Source organism: Trichosurus vulpecula, chromosome 6, assembly GCF_011100635.1.
Source record: "Trichosurus vulpecula isolate mTriVul1 chromosome 6, mTriVul1.pri, whole genome shotgun sequence".
NCBI lineage: Eukaryota > Metazoa > Chordata > Mammalia > Diprotodontia > Phalangeridae > Trichosurus > Trichosurus vulpecula.
The window spans coordinates 87,170,745-87,185,271 of record NC_050578.1 but is presented as its reverse complement, the minus strand read 5'-3'; the positions used below and the strand labels follow the sequence as shown (position 1 = coordinate 87,185,271).

Here is a 14,527-nt window from a genome sequence, read left to right as displayed (position 1 = left end):
TCAGGCATCATATTTCTTCTATAAAATTTTAAGTGTGCTGAAGATGGAGACTGTTTCTTCTTTACACCTACTACTCCCAAACTACACAGTATAGTTCCTTGCACATAATAGCCTCTAACTGGAAAGGTGCAGAATAGATAAATGAGTAAACTCTTAAATATTCTAAGATCTACTACACTCTAGTAGCTTAGTAGGGTAGAATGAGCAACAGATTTAAGAGTCAGAAGACCTGGTTTTGGACCACAGTTGCACCACTTACTAGTCAAGTAGTCATCAGCAAGTTCCAAAGCACAATTTGAATTTTTAGAAATAATTTCTAAATAAAGTTATACAAAATAATTTCTTAATGGATGAATATTTCAATCTTAACATTTTTTAATTTAATGTTGATTTTTTTCCCATCATCTTTATGAAGGAGAGGTAGATAGTCCCATTTTTATAGAAGGATGATCTCAAGCCCAAATGGGTTTAGTGACTTGTCCAAGATCACACATTCAATGGAAAAATGAAGACTACAATCGAAATCCCTTATCTTAGTATTCATTTTGCTATGATTAAGTACCTAATATTAGATCTAGAAGGAATCTTGAAGATCATCTAAGTCTACCTCCTTTACTTTATAAATGAAGAAACTGAGGACCAGAGTGATTTACCTAAGTTAATCCAAGGCAGCAATGTTGGGATTTGAGTGTTGCTCCTTGTCTCCAGATCCAAGGCTCTTTCTGTTGTGTCATACTGAGAAGGAGTGTGGTACAATGGAAAGAGTACTTGTTCTGAAGTCAGAGGACCTGGGTTTAAATCCTACCTCTGATGATTAGTACCATTTTGACCTTGGGTTGGTCACTAGACCTCCCTGGGACTCAGTTTTCTTCTCTCTAAAATGAGAGGGTTGGACTTCATGGCCTCTTGTCCAATTTTAGGTTTATAATTGTATATTTGTATATACTTGCATATTTCTTGGTCCAAGAGTTATATGGAATGTAAAAATATGAACATTTGCATGAACACACAGACACAAACATATATTCATGTATGTGTGTATATATGTATGTATCATCTCCTCAGTCCCTAGTTTTTTAAGTCTAGGAACTTTTAAAATTTAGGTTTAGTGATCAGAAGAAAAATGTCCAAAAATGTTCTCTTCATGCCTTGACAAAAAGAATTTCCTGTCCCCATTGCCAAAAGAACCTGATCTGAAATATGATTGTACTCTTGTTCAATTTAAATTCTAGTTTATTGCACATTCTTTTGACTGCTTCTAACTGGCCTAAAAGTTCGTAAGAGAACACATGACATTAGCTAAACCTATAGAAGTGTTTATACATTTAAGGTAATAAATCAAAATTGAATTCAGGAGCCAGGGAAACATTTTTTACATGTTGAATACAGTCTTTAGTCTCTGAATTTTTTAGCTAGAAACCTTTAAATATGGGGTTTCAATGATCAAAAGAAAAATTATAACATACCCTGTGCCACAAGAGAATGAATTAAACTTTTGAGATAAGTGCACTGTCAGTCATTAGTGTATGTGAAAAGCAGTTTTCCTTTTTCACACAATCATTATAATATTGTAAAAAGGATACTTCATTAAATATACTTACCCTACTTCTTTTCATTCATCTTAAGTGAGACCATCTACTCAGTGCTTAACAGTAGGTAATTGAAAATACACACCTGTCTTTTTAGGTTTCAGGGAACAATTTATGTAAGGTCAACCTCTGCCATCAAAGAAATGACATCTTTTCTTATGGGAATTTCATCTCAAACCCTACTGGCAAAAATCAATTTGAAAAGTTCTAGCAAATTTTGATTATTGGCTTATGACTGCTTTACCCAAATGCATGCATTATCATTCAAAAAATAAAAAATATGTTCTTGGTGGGGTTTTAGTTATTAAATATTAATTTCTCTATAAACTACAAAAATCACTGAAGAATCTTGGGTACTGATTTATTCTGAGTCAGAGAAAGTGGAATTCAGTTGGACCCATGTTTATTTCCTGCTGACAATGTGTATGAAACTAGAGCAGTTTTTGCAAAAAAAAAATGACGATTTCTATGCCTGATCTGAAATTTGTCTTATATTTTGCAGGGAGAGATAGTCATATATTTTTCAACCACAAAACTCTTATAGATAATGAGCTTGTAATTTTTAAATTAGAAGGACCAGATGAGTCAGTTGCAAAGTTTTTTTAAAAAAATTGCTTGATCTGGTTTTCAGCATTGATTTTCACAACAGTTTGAATTACAAATTTTCTCCCCATTTCTACCCTCCCCCCCACTCCAAGATGGCTTATATTCTGGTTGCCCTGTTCCCCAGTCAGCCCTCCCCTCTATCACCCCCCTCCCCTCTCATCCCCTTTTCCCTTCCATATGTTAAATAAATAAATTTAAATAAAAAAAAAATAAAAAGCAATGCGGAAAAAAAAAATTGCTTGATCTTTCAAGATTTTCTTAAATTCCAGTCCTAATGCCCTTCTAAGAATTGTTTGTTTTTTTTTTTTTTTTCTGGAAAGGCTGTAGAGCTCAGGATCCAGAAATAATTGTAGAAGTCATCAAGTTTGCCTTTCTAATTTTACAAGAGAGGGGAGTGTACAAGAGACTTTGTGTTATTGCCCCTAGGTTATATAGTAGCAGGGCCAAGATCTGAACTTGATCCTCAGATTGAAAATGCAGAGCTCTTTCCAAGTAAGTGGCACAATGGAAAATCCATTGGCTCATGGTCAGAGAAACCATGTTCTAATCATGCTCCTGATGCTTATTGCAATTCATCTAAGCTACCTTTGCCTCAGTTTTCTCAACTGTTAAATTCAGGGTTTGAGCTGTTGGTCCCTCCCAGCTCTATAGCTGTGATCCTATGATCTTTTGTACTCTTACATGGCAGCTAGGTGGTTCAAGGGATAGAGCCCCAGGCCTGAAGTTAGGAAGACTCTTGCTGAGTTCAAATCTGGCCTCAGACAGTTACTGGCTGCACGATCCTGGGAAAGTCACTTCACCCTATTTGCCTCAGTTTCCTCATCTGTAAAATGAGCTGGAGAAGGAAATGGCAAACCACTCCAATTATCTTTACTAATAAGACCCCAAAAGGAGTTACAAAAAATCAGACAAGACTGAAAAAAAAACACCTAAACAACAATGCTCTTACCACGGTGTCACATCACAGAAAATAAGTCGTCGGGCTCTAGCAATTTATTAAACTTTACCTTGTTCATTGAGATAATGGGATCATAAAATTCGAGCTGGAAGGGGCTTTAGACTTTATTTAGTCCAACCCCCTAATTTTATAGATGACTGAGACACAGGGAGGTTAGGTCGTACACATTGCGAGTGGCTGAGCTAGGACTTTAACCTAGGATCTTGGACTCCAAATCCAGGGCCTTTTGCAAGGTGGTAATATTCATTTTTGGACAGTTAACAAGTTTGAGGCACTTGAGCATCAGTAGCAATATTTATTGCTTGCAAGGATAGAGAACATTTTTATCTTGAGAAAAGAGTCAATAGTTTTTTTTTTAGAAAAAAAGGTCTGCTATTTATGGTATTCATAAAATGTAATGAGATCTAGAGGAAAGGCTCAAGTATGTTGAGCAGGTTTTGTGTGAAGAATCTGTTGAAAAACATGGAAAAGAATGACAGAGGATTGAAGAGTTGTGATCTGAAGGAGAGGGCACCCCACAATAAGATCACAGATCCATTAAATGTTGAAGAAAGATAACCTTCTAGCTATTACATTGACTTAATCCTTTATCTCAGTTTTTTCAGGTTAATAAATATTTAAGGCTGTGCATATTATATAAAAAAGATATCTAAAACAAAGCTCTGTTACCTTTTCCATGAAGAATTGTTTGGTTTGGTTTAGTTTTTCTGGGTAGTTGCTGTCATTCTTTTGTCACAGTCATAGTTCTTTTGCTTTCTCTCTGGTTTGACCAATGTCAGGCTATTGGCCTCAGTTTCTTCCTTTCTATGCACAAAAGACAAAATCTCTTTCATATCTTAGTTTTTAGCATGCATTTTCTATAGTCAGTATTCTTTTTGGCTTAGTAACTTTTGGGGGTTAAAAAAAGACAGCAGGGTAAATTCTGAGGTGTGGATAGCAAGAATAGGAATCAACTTGTGCATTCATTTAATGCTGGTTGATAAAGCCTAGAATCATAGCTTGCAAATTCTTAGTGCCTGAAGGGTTCCACACTCTAAAATTCCTATCCTAATTTAACCAAGGTCAAGGTACTGATTGACCGACAATACAGAGGAGTCTCAAGGCTCAGGAAAAACTTGATGATTATCATTTAGGGAACTTATATTTTTCATTTCAATGTGCATAAATTAGTCAGTTACTACAAAAAGCTTTGTATCAGCTACTGCAGCGTTAAAATTATACCCCTAATTCTATTTTGTATCTATAGCCAACTTAATGAGAATGTTGGCAAAAGTAAGCCAATTAACCAAATTGCAAAAATGACCAGTTTTTGAAAGTAGTAAATCTGAGAAAAGTTGGAAAAAGTAGGCGGTTGGAAATTTCTAAATGATTCAGTAAAGATAGGCATGAATCTCCCAACCATAGTAGACTTTGAAGTCAGCCTCAAGTTTAAGGGCTGGTTTAAGAAAAGGAAGAAACCTCATTTGCCTGTGTTAAGAATAGTAGTTGAACCTTATTTAATTTAGGATTTTTAAAAATTTAGGGTCTATTCTATTATTTCTGATAAAAAAGATTAAATGTCACAAATAATAATAAAATAGGCATTTCTTCCAAAAGTGGGAATAAGTAGGGGAAATTTTCAGGAAAACCTACCTTCATTAGATGTGCAGGCTACTGGGACATATACCCTCAAACTTCATCAGTAAACTTAAAACAATGCATTGAAGATAGGCAGTCCACCCACCCAAGGTAGACAGCAATTAAATTAACCCCACTCACTTTTTACAGCTGCCTTATCTCACCCTCCCTAGGAAGCTCAGCTCACCTTACACAATCTTGCGTTTGGGGGTGGGAAGAAGGTGAGAGAAGACAGGAACACCTGGAAAGGGAGAGGATAAGGAACCAAAGAAACTGTAAGAGTTGCTTGGCTCTCCTTTCAACCCAGTAGAATAATGAATAAAAAGTCACCCACCCTTTCTTCCTGTATTTTAAACATGAGCAAGTAGGGAGGGAAGAGTTAGGTATGAAACAACCTAAATGGGCACTTACAGGGAGTGCCTGAAAAGTTGTTATATTTTATATATTGAAATTAATTTGAATGTCAGTAGGAAGTTTAGTTGATTATATTGAGTTCAATATTAAGTTTTAATAACACTTTAAAATCTAAAAAAGAGCAGGTAAGTTATTAACTATTTTCAAGTTTGCAGTCTCCAACAACATATGTTCACTCATATTTTGCATTTATGAAAATATGTATCATCACTAAAACAACTGTTACCAATTTGTGCTTTTTTTTCAGTTATAAGCAGAATCCAATTTTGCTTTAATTGATACAAATAGAACGATTTAACAACATAGACCACAATCTCCTCTTTGCAACAACTGAGTTTCCAACAATCACCAAAGTTGGTGTTGCTCAGGCAAGAATGCCTTTGGAATTACAAATTCTTTTATACTACATATAGCATTGTCCTTTTATTTAGTAAATTAGCATCACCAGGGTCTGACTGAGTTGCAACAACCAATCAATCCATTAGCACATACTCATTAGGCACCTTCTGTGTGAACAACACCGTGCTAGGCACTTGAAATGGAAAATATAAATAAGATGGATTTTTTGCCTTTGAGACTCTTATAGTTTAGTAGGGAAATGAAACACACAAATATTTCCATGATATGTGATATAAAAGATAAAACAAAGTGCAATGTAATGGGTGATCATGATCATTACCAGCCAGAGAGATCAGGGAAGGTTTCTTGCAGGAATGATGTCTGTGTTGGGCTTTAAAGGATGGTCATGAGTAAAAAAGGCCAAGGATAGCATTCCACACATAGGAAACAGTTTGAACAAGGGCATGAGGTTTAAGAGTACAGTACATGTTTTGGGACTAGAGTTTACCAAAGCAGGGAAGAGAGAAATAAGAAATGTCTGGAAAAGTACTGGGGGAACAGATTTTGGAGGACCTAAAATGCCCAGTAGAGAAGTTTGAACTTTGTGAGGCAATATTAAATCATTGAAGATTTTTGAGCAGGGAAATTGTGATCATGTCTATGCAAAATAAAGATTATTTTGACAGCAGTATGAAGAATGAATTGGAGGGAGGACAGTAAAAAGACTTTTTAAGAATGCCATTGCAGTAATCTGTGTTGACTAGTGGTAATGAGAATGTAAAGAAAGGGACAGGGAAAAATCAGAAAGAATTCAAGTTGCTTTTTGTTTGTAGGCACATATGATACTAAGAAGGGTGTGAGGAGATACATATAGACAGTTTCTCAGAGATTTCAGGATTTTAAGTGTAACTAAGTCTATACAGTACAACTGAGGATGAACCTTCACAACTGTCTAATAGACAATATTAGTCAATTCATGTAGCTAACATCTGCAAGAAAAAGATAAGGAATAGTAGTGGTCAAATGAATTGGTAGCATAAAAAAGCTAAAATGAAACTATTCCAATGTGAGAAAAAATCAGCATAAATTACCATGATGATCAGAAGCAAAGGTCAAATGGTGAATTTGATGTGGTCATTAAGATAATCTGTGGTCATAATTTACAACTATTTCATATATTATTACATAGTAATTTGCAACTTTTTGATTGGATGTGGCATCTTTTTCTGGGTTTCTCCCTTTGTAAAATGAGGGAGGTGGACCAGGAGATCTATAAGGGCCTTTTCATCTCTAATATTCTGTAATTTCTGTGCCATAAACATGCACTGAAAATCAAAACCTTTCTACCAATGTGAAGGAAGAATATTAATGGAAAGGCAATAATTATCCAACAATCTTAGATATAACCAAAACAAATTATTTTGTCTTAGATGAAAAGATAACTGTTAGGTTGGTGGCTTCTGGTTAGGAACTGTATGATTTGATGAAAGGAATATTCACTTGGATGACTATGTATGCATATATTTATGTTATATTAGGAAAGGAGTAACATGACTAACTGTGACATGATGTAATATCAATTAAGTTGGGACTTTTTTACTGTTTTAGAATGATAAACTCAGTGTCTTTGATTGAGCCTTACTAGGTGCAAAGCCCCAGGCCCAAACCCCTATCTACTGGGTGCTAAGCCTATGTGGGCGTGAAGCCTTCACCGTCCTAAGGGGAGTTGCTAAGGCCAGAACCAATAGTAGGAGCCTAAGCTGTGGTGGCTCCGATGAGGTTTGATGACAGCTAACGAGTGTATAAAAAGAGAGAACAGAGCTATTTGCTGGGGTGGGCAGTGGTGGGCTGGCGGGCTGGCTTTCACTCTTGGAGGAGTGTTGATGTGGAGACTCTGGGCAGCTGTAGTTAAGAGCCCTCCACCTTGTAAACCTGGATGTTAGGACTTTGTTAAACCCAGGTAACTAAGCATTGAGATTTGAGTCAGACAAGGTCTGTCTGTTTATGTTTGTAATTTGTTTGAATTTGCTCTGAAGTTCAGGGTGCTGGCTTTTTCCCCTGAACTAAGTGAATGATATTTGTATGTTGGATTGAAAAAAGATTATTAACCCCCTAACATTACTTTCCTTAGTAAAGCAGATCAAAAGAACCTGTGCTGGCAGCATTCTTGTTGGACTTGTATGGTCTTTCACCCCCACGGCAGCTGCTAGCCGAATTGTTGCAACACATGTGCAGAAAATAATTTGCTATTTTTTTTGTATTTAGGCCAGAATCAAAAGTATGATTGATGTTGAGATAGTATAGACAATCCAGCCCTTTACATATCTGTTCTAAAAGTGAATTCATTGGTCCATAAAGCCCACAAGTTGGAAAACAAATTTGCATTGAAATAATTACTGTATCTAGATTAGGAAGAAACAGTGCTTAAATTGTTGCCTAGATATACCTATGCCCATTTGAACTTGTATAAATCCACTGCCTTATTCACTTCCATCATTATTTCTTAGCACTTTATTTTTGTCTTTCCCATGCACCTATATTATGAGTGTCTATTTTATATGATGGTCATCTGTTTACATGCCTTATCTCCCCTACTAGATTATAAATCCCTTGAAGGCAGGGTTGTCATCTTACTCATCTACATTTCTCCCATAAACCTAGTGTGTTAACCTTGGGATTGGTAGTAGGCATTTGAACACATAGGCACACACAAGCTCACCTATCTCCCCATAGGTTACGAAGGGATTTGCAGCCATATGGCCCCTTTGTGATTTGGGCTGTGCTGTGGTCAGAATAGAATGTGTATTTGGGGGAAAAGAGATGAGTAAAGTAAATTCAGAACTGGAGGGGGCTGCAGATAGATCAATTCAGAGAGAGGCTTCACCCTCAACAAAATGACATTTTAAAATAATAGTAAGTACATAACTCTGAATAAGGATTAGACTCAGTGGGCTCTAAGGTCTCATCCAACTCCAAGAATCTATGATAAATGCTTAGCAAATTACTAGAATTTAATTCAACAATGTGGAAATTAAATAATTCCAGAAAGTTAAGCTTTTTCATGCTTAGTAAGAGGATTTATTCTTATGCTGTTCTCTGTGTTTATAGAGATAGATGACTCTTTCTCTCTGTCTCTCTCTGTCGCTCTCTCCCCCCTCCTTCTCTTCCTCCCCATAAACATGTATACATATGTGTCTTTGTCTGTGTCTGTGTTGTTAGGTCCAGAGCTCAAAGGAAGTTTGGATGTTCGACAAATTTTAAGCAAGCTAAATGAACAGTATGACTATTATTCAGATTTAAGATTTATTACTCCCATGTGTAGAAGGATAATGGGAATCTATCATATTTTTTGTCATTCAGTCTTTATCTCTTTCATAGTGGCTATGTCTCTATAAGCATGACTTCTAAAGGACTGAAATAGACCAGGATTGAAACTTTTAGTCAATTCAGTTTGCACCAGGCTATCTCAATGGACATATGAGTAGTGGGATGAGGGTATGCATAGCCCTTCAATGTAGCACATATATAGAGGATCTGACAGAAGACTCAAAGACCAAATGTTTACATTTTATTTGATTTCAGCCAAATTTATATCATCCTGGTCACAGTTTCATGAATGACATAAAGTGTTAAAGGTGATAGAAGCTGTAGGATTGCTTCATGACTATCCTTGCTCTCAAGGATAAGAATGAAAATTAAATTAAGGAGGAAGACAGATCAAGTCTTGGCACTGTTTGCATTTTGAGCTGTGGTCCTTAGCAATCAAAGGGTGATATTTTTTAATGTTTAAATTGTAATCAGTATGTTTTGTTCTCATGTTACCTTCATTTATGAATATATTCCTCTTCTAGTCAGTTTTATCCTTTTTATTTTTTATTCTGAACTTAAAAACCAAAATAGAACGGTTCTACATGTACAGCAGAACATAAAAAGAGAATTATACATGAAACCACAAATTTCCATTTCATCCTGCTTTCTTTAGGCAGATAACAAATTCCATGTGTTACTTTCAAAACTGTCCTCCTTGTTCATGCTTCATTCTGACCTTTATTTTGTGCTCATCTATACATTAAAAAAAGTTTCAATGGTGCTCTCTCTTTTTTCATCATTATTGATATGCCCCTGTTCTCCTCCAAGTCCTCCTTTAAAAAATGAAAGGACCAAAATACCCTTATAACAAATAATTTAATCAAGCAAATAAATTCATATAATAGTCCTATCCAAACATGTATATCTTTTTATTCACCTTCTATCCAGCCTCTTTCTCTCAAAAGGTGGGCGACGTGCTTTCATAAAACCTTAGGAAATATGGTTAGCTGTGCACTGATCAGAATTATTAAATATTTAAAAGTTATGTTTTCTTTCCACTATTTCTGCCCTTGTATAACTTGGGTTTTTTTGGTTCTGCTTATTTCTATCTGTATCAGCTTAGTCTAAAATCATCAATTTTGTTATGTCTTATTTCTCAATTTTATTCCATTCTATTTACATATTACAATTTGTTTAGCCACTCCCAGTTGTCTAAGAAGCAATTTAAAGTGAGGCAGTGGGGTGGTGCAGTGAGTAGAGCACTGGTCCTGAAGTCAGGAGGACCTGAGTTCAAATCCGGCCTCAGACACTTGACACACTTACTAGCTGTGTGACCTTAGGCAATTCACTTAACCCCAATTGCCCTGCCTTTCCCCCTCCAAAAAAATAAAAATTAAAAAAGAAGCAATTTAAAGCACCCACCTTAGATTCTACTCTGTATTTTTTTTCCTCCCAACCCCAACTCATTTTTGAAAAATTCCTCCCTCAAGATCAGGAACTTTTTTTTAAATTTGTGACTAGCATCATTTTCTCACCTCTTAACTCACTGCTTTGTCCCTTGACTCTCTCTCTTTTTTAATTGACAACAGCACAATTTAATTTTACTTAGCTCCACAGTCAACTTCTATTACAATACTGTAAAACATGGTTGAGCATGAAAAAAAATATTAGTGGACTAAGTCAAACACCTAGTTCTTAAAAATTACATGATAGGGAAGTGAATAGTTCTGTTAAAAAAAAAGGTACCTAATTTGATGGTACAGGAAAAAAAAGTTCTTGTTCTCTACATAACAAAGTGACAGTGTACAATTTGCGACATTTTCTGCAGAGCAGTCTAGTATTCAGTAGAATGCTACCTTAGACAAGCAACTTATTTCACATTCAGAAACAAACCCAAGACATGTGAAAAGTTCTTCTTGAAAAGAAGTTGAAAAGTTCCATATATATGTCCATAATCATACCCACCAATTCCTAGTCCTTTTAACTATCCAGTTCATGAAATGCCTTTTAAACTTATTTAAAAAGTGTACAGTGTGTTTTATAGTTGCACTTTCATAGTGAGAAAAAAAATATTCACCGAAAGGGGTAAATCCTGACATGGTCTTCATGTATTTGTGACAACTGGTCTGACCAAGACATAAAAGCATTCTAATTTTCTAAAGTCACATGAAATGTGTTTAACCATTTACAAAAACAAAAACCCCACCTTGCATTTTACAAAACTGTGACTTCAAAGATACTTATACGGCCTTATTGACACCTATTCTTCCATAGCACGGGTACACATTATAAAATATTGTTCAAAAATATTTTTAAAATCTCTTTCCTTTACCATTTTATGCATATAAATATTTTACTGAATATATTATTTAGATAAGCAAATGCAAAAATGCCTCACAAAAAGTGTAGGTTTTTTAGCAATATAAAATGATTACAATATAATATTAAGGTAACTGCTAAGGAGTCAAATTTAGAAGATATGCAAACCAATACAGTAATGCACAGTTGAATTTGATGTATTTCAGCACCAAGTTGTGTGTGTGAATATTCAGCCCTCCTTTGTCCATTTCAAATAAGAGTAAAGTTAATCTGATACTTCCCTGACTACTGTTTCATGTTTGTAGACTTCTTACGTACTCTAATTTTGAGAAATAGCCATTTCTCCGCTACCTTTCTACACTAGTGTTTTTTTTTACCCTCTCTTCTCTTTCTCCTCTTTAAATATGCAGAACAGAACCAATTCATCAGGAACTCTGTTTTTCTTACTTAATTCTCCTAGTACTCTTTGAAGTTGTTAAGTTTCTGAAGGGACTTGTTTCTTCTTCCATATTGTAATATTAATACTGCATCACCATACAACTCTTTCCAGTTGCTCAAAGTAATGTGCTTTTTTAGATTTCTCTTATTTGTGTCTGCATTTTAAAGTTCCTACTCAGCTCTGATCTTTTCATCAGAGATGTTTGAAAATCTTCTATTAAAGATCTGCCCCCCCCTTTTTGGGCAGGCTAAGTTATTCTTGGTTGTAAGACTGTAACTTTTGCTTTTTGGGAATATTTTTATTGCAAGATTTCCTTTCTTTTTAAGTAGAAGTTGACAGGTCTTGCATGATCTTGGCTGTGATTCCTTGGTACTTGAGTTGCTTCTTTCTGGAACACTTGTAGTGTTTTTTCTTTGACTTTGGAAGGTCTAGACTTTTCTATGAGATTTCTGGAATTTTTCCTTTTGAGATTCCTTCCAGGAATTGATTGGTATATTCTTATGGTCTTCACTTTTTCCTCTCCTAATAAATCTGGGCAGTTTTCATTTATGATTTCTCAAAATATAGTATTTAGGCTTTTTTCCCTCATGGATTTCTGGGAATCTAGTGATTCTTAAATTTTCTTTCAAATTACTTTTAAAATCATTTTTTTAAATATCAGCTTACATTTTCTTCTATTTTTTTTCAACTTTAATATTTTATTTTTATATTTTTTGATATTACATAGAGTCATTGGTTTCTTATTGGTCATTCTGGTTTTCAGGGATTCCATTTCTTGGATAAGATTTACCATGTCCTCTTCTAAGCTCTCTGTTCTCCTTCCATTTCTTTTCTCCAGAACTTTTGTTCTGTTAGTTCTTGCTTAAATGCTTCTAAATAGTCATACAATCCTTGCAAAAAACCTCTTTTTTCTTCGAGTCTCTGCTTGCAGTTAAGGAGTTATGAACTTTTATTTGGGGCTCTCTATCTCTACAGCATTGTTTTGTACTGCTGCCAAGGGATTTCTTTGGTTTACTCATTTCCGTTGCTTTAGTTCCTAAATTTGGGGCTTTGTGTCAGAATAAAGTTTGACCTCTGCCATTTTGGGAAGTATGGCTTGCTTTCTCTGATCTTGTCATGTGTTTCTGCACTGACCTACACCTTTTGGGGTGAGGATCTTCTGGCTCTTTGAGATTCAGAGAACTGGTTCTCCAGGGCCCTTTATGACATCTAAAGACAAAGCATACATACCTTGGAGCCCCTGGACCTGATTCCCTGGAGATTCCAAGGTCTTAACCTTGTGGTCTATCTCTGTATCTATCTATCTATCTATCTATCTATCTATCTATCTATCTATCTATCTATCTATCTATCATCTGTCTATTTTTACTACTTTGGGTCTTTCTGACTTCCCTTGGGCTTTCTTGGGGGACACTTCTGATTTTGCTGCCTCTGGACACAGAGCTTTGCAAGCTAGAAATTTTTCTTTCCTCTCTCTGGTTACCCTTGGAGTATATCAGCTTGGTCCCGCCTGGGTCTCCCCTTGCTGTCAGCCCACTGACCTATTGTCCATGATCTTTTGGCTGGCCTTTTGTGTGTATGTGTAGTTTTGAGGTGGAAGAAGTTAATATTGTTTCTCATTGAATTTCTTGATCATTACTCAGTGTTTTTGCTGAAGTAGGTATGTTGGAGCTAGTTTGTCTTCTTATTCGGGAAGCTATCTTAGCCAGTAGTCTAGAATGATTCCCATTGAAAGGCCATATTGAGGGGGCAGAGCCAAGATGGCAGCTGGAAAGCAGGGACTCACTTAAGCTCTCCCCCAAATCCCTCCAAACACCTGTAAAAAATGCTCTGAACAAATTCTAGAGCTGCAGAACCCACAAAACACCAGAGTGAAGCAGGTCCCCAGCCCAGGACAGCCTGGATGGTCACTGGGAAGGGTCTATTGTATGGGGCTTGGAGCAAGCACAGCCTAGCATGGGCCGCATGAGGACAGACCAGACCGGAAGTTAGCCAGAGCAGGCCTTAGGGCCATGAATCACTGAGCTGTAGCAGTTACCAGACTTCTCAACCCACAAACACCAAAGACCATGGAACAGGTTAGTGAGAAAACTTCTGGATCAGGGTGAGAGCTGTCCAGCCCCAGCCCTTGGGGCAGCAGAGGTGGCATGGCAGTGGCCATGGCAGCAGCAGGAACCTCCTGTGGCTGCTTCCAGAGCTCCAGTGTTAGCTGCTTCCAGAGTCCCTGGCCCACTTGGTTGGAGAAATCAAGCAGCAGATAAGAGAAGGAGTGGAGGAAGCAGTTTGTTGGCACAGAGGCAGGGTTCTTCTGCTTTCCCCTGCTTGGATCTGGGTTGAGGTCCTGGTTGGCGGTTCTTGGGGAAGGAGGAGCGCTGGAGATTGGAGCAAGTGGAGGCTAGTGAGTTTAGGAGGAATCAAGAAATTATAAAACAGAACCAAAGGAATAAAAAAATGGAAGACAATGTGAAATATCTCATTGGAAAAATCACTGACCTGGAGAATAGATCCAGGAGAGATAATGTTAAAATTATTGGGCTACCTGAAAGCCATGATCAAAAAAATAGCCTAGATATCATCTTTCAAGAAATTATCAAGGAGAACTGCCCTGATATTCTAGAACCAGAGGGTAAAATAGAAATTGAAAGAATCCACCGATCACCTCTTGAAAAAGATCCCCAAAAGAAAACTCCTAGGAATATTGTTGCCAAATTCTAGAGTTCTCAGGTGAAGGAGAAAATACTGCAAGCAGCCAGAAAGAAACAATTTGACTATTGTGGAAACACAATCAGGATAATGCAAGATCTAGCAGGTTCTACATTAAGGGATCAAATGGCTTGGAATATGATATTCTGAAGGCCAAAGGAGCTAGGATTAAAACCAAGAATCACCTACCCAGCAAAACTGAGTATCATGCTCCAAGGCAAAGTATGGAATTTC

The 14,527-nt window shown here is 36.5% G+C and overlaps 1 protein-coding gene across 7 annotated transcripts in view; it reads left to right on the top strand.

The window, feature by feature from the left end:
* NPY5R (neuropeptide Y receptor Y5) overlaps positions 1-14,527 on the top strand; it is a 176,926-nt gene that overhangs the window by 42,252 nt on the left and 120,147 nt on the right. The gene's annotated exons all lie outside the window — the stretch shown is intronic.